Genomic DNA, 11,523 nt, shown 5'->3' with positions numbered 1-11,523 from the left:
CTCCTGGTCTGCTGGTGTGGGGTCTTCTGCCTCCTGGACCGGCTGTTCTTCCAGCTCTACCTGTTGCTCCGTAGGTGCTTGGGATGCTGGTTGGAGGAAGGTGAGTACGGGTACCACAACTGCACCATTGACTTGAGTCCAAGACCGAGGGAAGTCTCCGAGCACAGTACTAACCATATCTTCCCTTTCCTCTACGGGTCGATGGTCTTCTTGTTCCTCTTCAGGGTTCCGTAGCTGTTCAGGACACTTCTTCAGGTGATCCCGGGATACAATGGCTGTGGTCTCCCCTCCGTCTTTACTGATGGTACAGACCTTCGGGTTCTCGTGGCTTGAGGGCAGTATGGTGTACGGGTCCTTCTCCCACTGGTCGTCCAACTTGTGGAGCCGTCTTTTCCTCTTCAAGACCTGCTCTCCGGGCACCAGGGGAACAGCGGGAGCATACTGGTTGTAAGTTTTCTCTTGTCTCTCCCTAGCCTGACAGAGACTTCGCTCCACGCTCTCCTGTACTTTCCGGTACTGCTGCTGCCTCTCTGTGTCCCAGTCTGCTTCTGGTGAAGTGTCCTCGGGTGTCAGGACTCCCATTTCCAGGTCAACAGGTAACTTACCAGGTCTCGCCCTCATTAGGTAAGCCGGGGTACAGTTGGTGGAACCTACCGGGATGTGGTTGTATAGGTCCACCAGATCGGGCAGCTTCTCAGGCCACAGACTGCGTTCTTCCAGGGGCAACGTTTTCAGAAGATCCATTACCACCTGGTTCATTTTCTCACAAAGTCCATTAGTTTGCGGATGATAGGGTGTCGTCCTTATCTTCCGGCAGCCATACAGATTGCAGAATTCCTGGAAGACCTCCGCTTCAAAGGCAGGTCCCTGGTCCGTCAGCACTTGGTCCGGGTACCCGTGTGGACGGCAGAAGTGCTGCTGGAAGGCTCTAGCTGCTGTTTGAGCCGTTAAGTCCTTGACGGGGACGACAACCAAGAACCGGGAGTAATGATCCACGATGGTTAACGCGTAGACGTAGCCACTTCTGCTTGGGGTCAGTTTTACATGATCCAAGGCTACCAGTTCCAACGGCTGCCGGGTGACGATGGACTGCAGGGGAGTCTTCTGGCTGGCACGGTCCTTCCTCCTCAGGTTGCACGGGCCACAGTCTCTGCACCACCTCTCGATGGTTCCCCTCATGCCTACCCAATGGAACCGCCCGCGCAGCAGGAACTCCAGCTTCTTCCATCCGAAATGCCCAGCTCCATCGTGGTATGCCTCCATCACCATGGCTGCGTCTCGTCGTGGCACCACTACTTGCCAGATTAGTTCATGTGTCCGGGAGTTAACCATCCTGCGGCACAACTTCCCCTTCTAAAGGAACAGTCTACTCTTTTCTGCCCACAGTTGCTTGGCTTCCTCCGGAGCGTCTGGGTCAAGGCGAGCCTCTGGCTGAGTCAGCATCTCCTTCACCAGCCGGACAGCAGGGTCACTGTCTTGCGTTTCCGCCCAGTTGTAGTGAGGTAAGGGGTTAAGCGTAGCGCCTTGCTTACTCCTTACCCGATGGGAATACTGGATAGTCCCATGACGGTGAAACGCGGGGAGTTCGACTTCTTCCAGTCCCTCTGGATCTTCTCCTTCGTCCGGTAGGTTTGGCATCCTGGACAGGGCGTCCGCGTTGGTATTGGAGCGTCCTGCCCGGTATTTGATGGTGAACTCGTAGTTGGACAGGCGGGCCATCCATCTCTGCTCTAGGGCACCGAGTCTTGCCGTGTCCAGGTGTGTCAACGGGTTGTTATCCGTGTACACGACGAACCGGGAAGAAGCGAGGTAGTGCTTAAAGCGTTTGGTGACTGCCCACACCACTGCCAGGAACTCTAGCTTAAATGAGCTGTAATTCTCAGGGTTTCTTTCGGTGGGTCGCAGTTTTCGGCTGGCGTAAGCGATTACTCGCTCTTTCCCCTTCTGGATCTGGGACAGCACGGCTCCTAGCCCGATGTTACTTGCGTCGGTGTAGAGGATAAAGGGCTGGCTGTAATCCGGGTACGCCAGGATTTCATCCCCCGTGAGGGCCATCTTCAGCTGGCGGAAGGACTCTTCTTCCAACTTCTCCCATCTGAAGGGCGGCTTCTGGTTCTTGGCCTTCCGGGACTGGCCTATCAGGAGGTCTTGCATAGGAGCTGCCTTTTTGGTGAAACCGGGGATGAACCTGCGGTAGTAGCCTACCAACCCGAGGAACTGCCGCACTTCCTTTACACTGGAGGGACTTGGCCATTCCTTAATTGCGGTGATCTTATCAGGGTCGGGAGCCACTCCGTCAGCGCTCACCACGTGTCCCAGGTACTGCACCTTTGGTTTCAGGAGGTGACACTTGGAGGGTTTCACCTTTAGGCCGTAGCTTGCCAGAGCTTCGAACACTTCCGCCAGGTGTTTCAGGTGGTCCTCATAAGTCTTAGAATATACGATGACATCGTCCAGGTACAACAGGACCGTCTCGAAGTTTCTGTGGCCCAGACAGCACTCCATTAATCGTTGGAAGGTTCCTGGTGCGTTGCAGAGTCCGACCGGCATACAGGTAAACTCGCTAAGTCCCATCGGGGTGGTGAATGCGGTCTTCTCCCGGTCCGACTCTGCTACAGGAACCTGCCAGTACCCACTAGTGAGATCCAAGGTAGAGAAGAAGTTAGCAGATCTTAAAGCAGCCAAAGACTCCTCTATCCTTGGTAAGGGGTACGCATCCTTGTGTGTGATACGGTTGATTTTCCGGTAATCTACACACATCCTCATGGTGTTGTCTTTCTTTTTGACTAAGACTAGTGGAGCTGCCCAGGGGCTACAGCTATCCCTGATCACCCCAGCCTCCTTCATGTCTCTAAGCATCCCCTTGGCGTGTTGGTAGTGTGCAGGGGGTACGGGTCGATACCTCTCTTTTATGGGAGGATGGTCTCCCGTGGGGATGTGGTGTTCTACCCCCTTAACTCGCCCGAAGTCTAACGGGTGTTTACTAAACACTCTCTCGTACTCTTGAACCACCCGATAGACTCCCTGTTTCTGGTGTGAGGGAGTGGAGTCAGTACCCAAATGTAGTTGCTGACACCAGTCCTCCATTGTTTTCTTAGAGCCGTTACCTTCCTCTGGGTGAGATGGAGGCAAGGGTTCCACAGATTGTATAGCATTTTGGTTAATGGTATATAATTTGGCTAGCGTGGCATACCGGGGCAGGTACACTTCCCTCTTCCCGATATTGATTATGCGAACGGGCACCCTCCCATGGCGTACATTAACCACCCCCCGTGCTGTCAAGATGGTGGGCCTACTGTCTGAGTAAACTGGTTCTACCATTGCCTGGTAATCTCTACCTCTCAGACCAATAGCTGCCCGGCACCAAATCATCATTTCACTTTTTGGGGGCATGGCAATAGGGAAAGGGTCACACATTCTCACGCTACCAATCTCACCGCCAGAGAGTTCCACCTGTTGCCGTCGCATCAGTGCCCGGATCTCTTTTTGGAGCACTCGCTGCTCGCCGGAGCTGGCGTTCTTGGCAACCTGCTGTAAAAGGAAAATCACCTCTGCAAGACAATTTTCAATTACATTAGTTCCTAGAGTTATCTTTGGGTGACTCTCGTGTTTGTCAATGTCTACAATGATCAGTCCCTGTGCTGCCAGTTCAACTCTACCAATTTTAATGGTCACCTCTTTAAATCCGATCTGTGGCACGGGCTGACCATTGCTGGCGATGATACTCAAGTCGTCGTCAGGGTAGCGGGTAATATCCGAGTCATTCCAGTACTGCTTGAAGAGCACGTACGGGATGGTGGTGACCTGTGACCCGGTGTCCAGTAGGGCACTCATAGGAATGCCATCCAGTACCACAGGCAAGACTGGACGTCCTCCCACATATTTGTCGCGCCAGTTCGATGGGCCTGATGATCTTTTTCCTAGGGGTTGGCCCTCTACCCTAGGTTGTGCGTGCCAGTTTAAAGAACAGTACCTTGCCATATGTCCGGGTTGATTACAGCGGCGGCAGATGGGTCGTCCGTCCTCGTTGTATCGGTCGCTGGGTCTTCCTCTGGCCGGTGGGGTCCTCCTTGGTCGACGCCACGGGATGTCCTCCGGTCCGGATGCCAGCTGGATCTTCCCTGGAGTAGAAACCTGTAAAGACTGCACAGTTCGGGTTAGCGCAGCAACGCTTTTAGCTAGCTCTTGGACCTGATGGTGCAGGTCTGGAGCCGGGTCATTGCTCAAAGCCTGCGCATCAGCTCCCACAGGCCCTGCCGACAAGGGCGCCGCCTCCTGGTAGTAAGTAGTAGTGGGGTGTCTGTGGGTCACAACGCCACCTGGTGCCGGTTCTCGGAGCACCCGGATGGCTCTGTCCTTGAACTGTGCAAATCCCAGATGAGGGTCCTGTAAGGCCATTGCCCGCAACTGGGTTCGGTGGGCATTGCAATATAAACCCTCTATAAATTGTTCAGTCAACAGCCTGTCCTCGTCTCCCACGCCGTCAGGGTCGGTCTGCTTAATGGCTCTCAAGGCCTCTTGTAGGTTCAGGGCATAGTCCCTTATACTCTCATGTGCCCGCTGTTTGCACCCATAGAATCTAAGCTTGATCTCGGCTGAGGTGCGGGTATCAAAGGTGTCCCTCAGCCGGGTTAGTATCCCTGCGACAGTCCTCCCCCCAGGTGGCCAGGACTTTACCTCCCTTCGGGCTGCCCCAGTTAATTGGGCCACCAGGATGCTCACTTTTTGCTCTTCTGTGAGGGGGTACACCTGGAAGAGGCTATCCAGCTTTTCTCTAAAGTCATGCAGGGTATGTGACTCCCCTGAGTACTGGGGTAGCCAGGCCGCTCCCGGGATATAGGGCATGGTGAAAGGCATGACTGCAGCAGCGATGGCGCTGGCGGGGGTTGAGGCAGTGAAGCTCTCCTCCGTATCCGACATCCTCCTCCCCCCTAGTGGACCGTGGCCTACCTTGCGATGATCCTCTTCCGTAGGCCGCGGCTCCGCAGTAGATCGTCAGGGTTGAGGACCTTCCGTCGCGCTCCTGTGACGTCGGCGTCTGCTGGGATCCTTCCAGGACCTTACGCGACGTCCGGACGTGAGGCGGGGCTTCAGTTCTCGCGCGCTTTCGGAGTCCACGCCCCTCTTCTTCCCGCGCGACGTCTTCAAGATGGCGTCCAACGGCGGGAAAACTCCACGGAAGGCGGGAAGAAGGCTGAAAATGGCGCCGGATGGCGGGAATCTTCACCGATGGCGGGAAGAAGGCTGAAGATGGCGCCGGATGGCGGGAATCTTCACCACAGGTAAGTTTGAACAGTCTCTTTCAGGCACGCAGTACCCGGTGGTTGCGGGCACGAAATCCTGCCGACTACGCCAAAAGTTGACGCGCCCCTGGGCCTGAGTCGCGCAGCGTTGCGCACGCGGGAGCCTACCCTGAGCCGGATCAGATGGGGGTAGTAGTCTCGTGGCGGTGACCCGGTCCGTGCCCAGGGAGTCAGACTAAGTGGCAGTCTATTAGCAGTAGATGGTGGATGACTACGCCACCCGTTGAATGCAGCTATGGAGCTGCCGCTGCAGGGCAGACCGCTGAGGCCGGTGGAAGGATGGTGCAGCGTGGATGGTATAACCCCCAACGGGAGGGGTATGGCCTCAGGGCAGCCGACGTGGATGATGGGGGTAGCAGGAACCACTCGGAGACGGTACTGTGTAGTTCAGGGTCTTTACTGGTGACAAAGATAGACCCTCCCGGAGTACTGGCTAGCGATTGGGGCCTGGTCAGTCCTTGAGCAGATGGGATCTCCCCTGGCCAGGCGGAGTTGTAGGCCTCCCAAACTAACGATACTCTTCTGGCTACCTTGCTAGAGGCGGGTATAAGTAGCCCACGTCCCTGAGTGTACCGTGTGGTGCTCACCCGTATGGCCGGTGACTCGGGGCCTTCTAGTAGCTTCCGCTCCACGACGGCGGTGCTGGTCCCACGCGTGTGACCGTGCCTTCGGGTTTCTGGGCCAGAGGACCTGCAATCCCCTGCCGGTCGGTTTCTGCTGCTGGATAGGAGTTAGTCCCCACAGCCTCGGACTCCGGGTCCGGTGATAACTTCTCAGTCAGGGCGAGCTCTGCAGCTGCCAGCCCCTGACTCCTTGTAACACTGCTCCCACAGAGCTCCTGTTGTTTCTTCCTATGCTGCTTCTCTTTCTTTACTTCTTCTCTACTCCCTAACCCTGCCTCAGCCCCAGTTTTATATAGGGGAAGTTCTTCCCCTCCCAGGACTGTGCAGGAGGTGTGGCATGCATAGGATTCCTGACCAAGAGACCTCCCACCTGCTCTCAGACGTAATATCTCTATCACTGTGGCAACCAGACCCCTGGGGTGTCACACATATCTAAATATATACCAATGTGGAAAGATCCTAATTTCATACAAATTAATTATTTAGAACATGGGAGGTGAAGAAAATTCAGTATTTGGCAGACACGTTAAAAACAGAAGAAGGGAGGTTTTCAAGCTGGGCGGAACTTTCTTCCAAATACAAACTGTAAAATTATCATTATCTACAATTTCTACAAGTAACTAGCCATTACAAATCATTAACAAAAGATTTAGGAAAAGTAGAAAAAAGAAACAAATATTATATATTAATAGGATCAGGAACTAATCAGGATTCGTTATCGAACATATATAGTCACATACGAGGACAAACTCAAATGATATGGAAGTCAAATATCTTTGATACTTGGGGAAAAGTCATAGCTGATGTAAGACTGTATGATAAAAAATTGATAGGGTGGGAAAAGGTTAGGAAGATAATAATAAACGAATAATGGAGAGAAATGTTTTTCAAATTGATATTATATGGTGCGATATTTGCTTTTAACGTTTCATATCGTAATGCTGCAGCTCAATTTCTTAATAGCTGTGCTAAATGGAACCTCTAGTTTAGTATATGGGAATGTTCACACATTCAAAGAGTATGGGAAGATGCAAAACTATATATACAAAGAATTTGGAAAATAAAGGTTCCCAGACACCCCACAATCCTGCTTGCTCCACTTTATTAACCTGGAGAGTAAAGCCAAAACAAGAAACTGTTTCGTTCCTGACATTGTACATTTAGTTCTCTTAGTAGTTAAATAATGTCTTCTTAGACATTGGTTGGAAAAACAAGTTCCTAAAATGTCAGAGATAACAGACACATTGAAATCATTACTGTTATGTGACAAGATAGATACAGAAAAACAAAAGGAAAAAACAACAGAATTCTTTTTTAAAAAAATGGAGAACATTTATTGAACACAGTTACACACAATCAGAAATCACACAGTTGATGGAAGTGTTTATCATGGCGATACCAAATATGTGTAATTGTTTTAATTGTTTTATTTTGAATGGGGCAAAAGGGGGGTGATTTGAACTTTTATTTTTTTTAATTTTTAAAAACTTTTTTTGCTTACTTTTCACATGCTTCAATTGTCTCCTTCGGAGACTCGTTTTTTGCTCCTCTTATTCCCAGAGCCATAACTTTTTATTTTTCCGTCAATATGGCCATGTGAGGGTTTGCTTTTTGTGGAACGAGTTGTACTACACCATTGGTTTTACCATATCATGTACTGGAAAACGGGAAAAAAATTCAAAGTGTGGTGAAATTGCAAAAAAAGTGCAATTCCACAGTTGTTATTTTTTTTTTTTTTACCATGTTCACTAAAAGCTAGAACTGACCTGCCTTTATGATTACACAGGTCATTACGAGTTCATAGATACCAAACATGTATAGGTTCTTTTTTAATTTAAGTGGTGAAAAAAATCTAAAGTTTGCAACAACAAAAAAGTCGCTATTTTCCAAGACCTGTAGCGTCTCCATTTTTCGAGATCTGGGCCGGGTGAGGGCTTATTTTTTGCATGCCGAGCTGACATTTTTTGGGGTGAATGTGATCTTCTGATCGCCTGTTATTGCATTTTTTTATATTTTTAAAAGCATTTTTTTTTACTTGCTTTTATTGCCTCTATGGGAGACTAGAAGCTGCGATCATTCGATCGTCTGTGCTACACACAGCAGGGCTTTTAGCCCTGCTGTGTGAAGCAAAAGTGCACACTTGCTATGAGCGCCAACCGCTGGGCGGCGCTCATAGCATCCCGGCAATGACAACCGCAGGGGTCTCCTGCAGACCCCCGGTTGTCATGTCAACCCATCATCGACCGCGGTCATGTGGGATTAGTGGCGCGCTTCCAGCGCATGCATGTTAAATGCCGCTGTCAGAGACTTACAGCGGCATTTAACATGTTAACAGCCGCAGATGGATTGTGATTCCACCCGCGGCTGTTAGGGGAATATGACAACTGATTACATCAGCTTTCATGTCCCCGGAAAGGTGCTGTCTCATCACTGGAGCCTACACCAAAGAGGGGGATGCGACGTTGGACGAACTCATACGTCCAAGGTCATTTTGGGGCTAAACGGAACCTGTGAAAACAATGGTATTACCTGCAGTCATGGTGGTAATCTGCAGGTAAATCCCATTTTAAATATATGTAGCTTTCCAGTTAGAAATTAAGCTGCAGGGACAAAATATTGTTATATCCTCACTTCCAGTCATTGTGGTAGCGCTGGGGGCTGTTTGAAACAGTGCACATCTCATTACACAGCTGAGGTCTGGAGAACTGCGGCCAGTACGAGCAGTGCGGTCTGATCTAGCTCCTATGTATATGGCCGTCTGACTGCGCTCTTAATTGGCTTGGCTCCACCCCCTTGACCAGAAGCAAGATGCCGCAAGGAGAATATAACTTAATTTTCTCTCTGTAGATGCATTTGCAATTAAAAATACGTGTATATTTAAAAAAATGTTTACCCCCTGGGTACCACTATAGATGCATGGTTTTTTTGTTTTTACCTGACAGGGCCCCTTTACACCTTAGTGACCAAGTCAATTTTCACCTTAATAACCAGCCCAATTTTTTTAATTCTGACCAGTGTCACTTCATGTGGTAATAACTCTGCAAAACTTCAACGTATCCCAGTGATTCTGAGAATGTTTATTTGTGATACATTGTACTTTATGGTAGTGGTAAATTTAGATCAATATGCTTTGCGATTATTTGTGAAAATGTCAGAATTTTGGAGAAAATTTTGAAAAATTAGCTATATTCAATCTTTCAATCTTTATATCCTGTGTGCCCACTATGCGTTTTTTAAGCGTTTCCACAGCCGCAATTCCACCACAGAAATGCTTAAAACGCTTGGTAGAAGGTCTGCAATGTTCCCCAATGATAATCCGCATGTGCTGTGCACATGCTGCGGAAATTTCCGCTGCGGATTATCATTGCAGAAAAATCTGCAGCACTACCAATTTTTTTTGCCTAATCGCGGCGTTTTCGCCGCCATTGACTTGCATTGAATCGCTTAATATCCGCATGACCACATGTGCACATGCGGATATTAAGCGATTCAATGTGCGGATTGTACCCGGGTCTGGAGAAGAGGAGACTCTCCTCCAAACCCGGGTACCATAGAACCTGTAAAAAAAAAAAGAATTTAAAATAAAAAATAAACATTATACTCACCTTCTGATGGCCCCCGGTCTCCATAGTGATGCGTCCTGGCTCTCCGGCAGCTTGCGATGGTCTAAAAGGACCTGCCATTACGTCATTTAGTCATGTGACGGGTCACGCGATCGATGACGTTGGCGGTCGTGTGGCCTGTCACATGACTAAATGACATCATGGAAGGTCCTTTTACACAGCCGCAAGACACGGTTAGACCAGACGCATCGGATAAGGAGACCAGGGGCCATCGGAAGGTGAGTATAATGTTTTTTTTTTTATTTTTTACCATTTTTATCTTTGTTTTAACTAACTTGGTCACACTATATAATATTCATGCCGGTTGCATGGATTTATATAGTGTGACCAAGTTGTCAAGCACTTTCCAAGTGATGCTAAAATCGCTTGGAAAGCGCTTGACAACCCGCATGCGAAATCGCATGTGAAAAACCCTTCACTTGCGCTTGTCCCTGGCAGGAAAAATGCATGTACAATCACCATGGTTTTTTTCTGCCAGGGAGATGCAGAAACGCTCAGGAAAAATCCGGAGCATTTCTGCATTGTGGGATGTTAGGATGTTAGAAGGGTTAAAAGTTTAGTAGAAAGTTTTCATTTTTTAAGGACCTATTCAGATTTAAATGAATTTTGAGGGGCCTTTATATTGGAAACTCCCCAAAAGTGATATCATTTTAAAAAATGCACCTGTGGCGCCCCTGAGGGTTCAGTCGCCACAGGGGTACTGCACCTCAGAACGAGGTGTGGTATCTCCTCTCCAAGGTAAGGATGGAGTACCTCACAGAACCCCAACCACACACTCAAAACTACACCACTCCAGTTCTGAAGGGGGCCTAAAGCACCATAGTGCTGCCCTGGGCCAGAATGGAGGAGTTGGGGGGGAACAAAAGTTAGGGGGAACCATGTAGTGAGTGAGGGTGGAGGAAGCACTTTACTTTACCACTTAATAGAATCATATATAACAGGAGGCCATTTTAAGAACCGGGTCATTGTTCGTGGGTCTTTGGGACGGCAGGTCAGCACTAAGCTGCTGCCGGCTGAGGGGTCCACGGTTCCCGGTCTCAGGCGTCGAGACGGGGGATTGGGGCAGAGTTAAAACCAGCTCTGTCCCCAGTCCAACCAAGTAGGCCCAGGAGGGCAGCAGAGGAGTTAGGCTCCACAGGCGAAAGGATCTCAGGGGGTGCGGACTGAGCGGAGTCGCCACCTGCATACCTTATTCTGGCCCAGTCAGAGAGACCCTGCCGCAAGAGGGGGTACCGGTCCCCGATTATCTGACTTTGCACTTCACGTCTCTGTCGGAAAAGTCCCGAGGTTTATGTGGATCCCAGGGGGATACGGACGGAGCGGAGTCGCCACCTGTATGCCCTAATCTGAGTTTATCCAGAGGGACCCGGCCTTACGCCACGTTCTCACCACCAGTCACCAAGAAGGGCACCCAGTCGGTCCGGGAACTATACGTTACCCACAAGGGACATCGCAGTACCCGTACGGGACTGAGTGGGGGACACAAGGCGGGAGAAGTACAACAGGAGAGGAACACTTTAGAGCGGGGGTCCTGTCAAGCGCTCCTGAACTACCTGGAGTGTGCTGAACCCCACCCTGGCGGCCGCAGCTCGACGTGTGACAGCAGAGAGAAGCTCTGAGCTGAGAAAGCACCACCGTGAGTAAAGACTTGGATGACTTCAATTATTGCCTCTGTCTGTTCTTTCTTACGCGGTTCTGCACCCGCCATCGCTCTGTTCCAAATCCTTCCTACGCTGCCCTGAGGCCCCGCTCCAACTGTGGGGAGCTGCACCAACTAAGCTAACTGAACACCGGCCTCAGAGGACTGTAGCAGCACTGGTGATCCTCACCAGACACCACGGGTGGCATCACGAACATTTTCCCTATCCCATACAACTTTCCCCCTTCTTTTTAAGAGTGACCCCAGGGTACGGGCCCGGGAGCCGACCACCGCGACATCCCCCAAGGTCAGGCAACAGCAAGGCCCGGGCGCCG

The sequence above is a fragment of the Phyllobates terribilis genome, unplaced genomic scaffold (assembly GCF_046119375.1).
Source record: "Phyllobates terribilis strain yellow unplaced genomic scaffold, ASM4611937v1 Scaffold_5__5_contigs__length_657084704, whole genome shotgun sequence".
In the NCBI taxonomy this organism is placed as follows: domain Eukaryota; kingdom Metazoa; phylum Chordata; class Amphibia; order Anura; family Dendrobatidae; genus Phyllobates; species Phyllobates terribilis.
The sequence above is the reverse complement of the archived record's forward strand: the minus strand, read 5'-3'. Positions refer to the sequence as shown.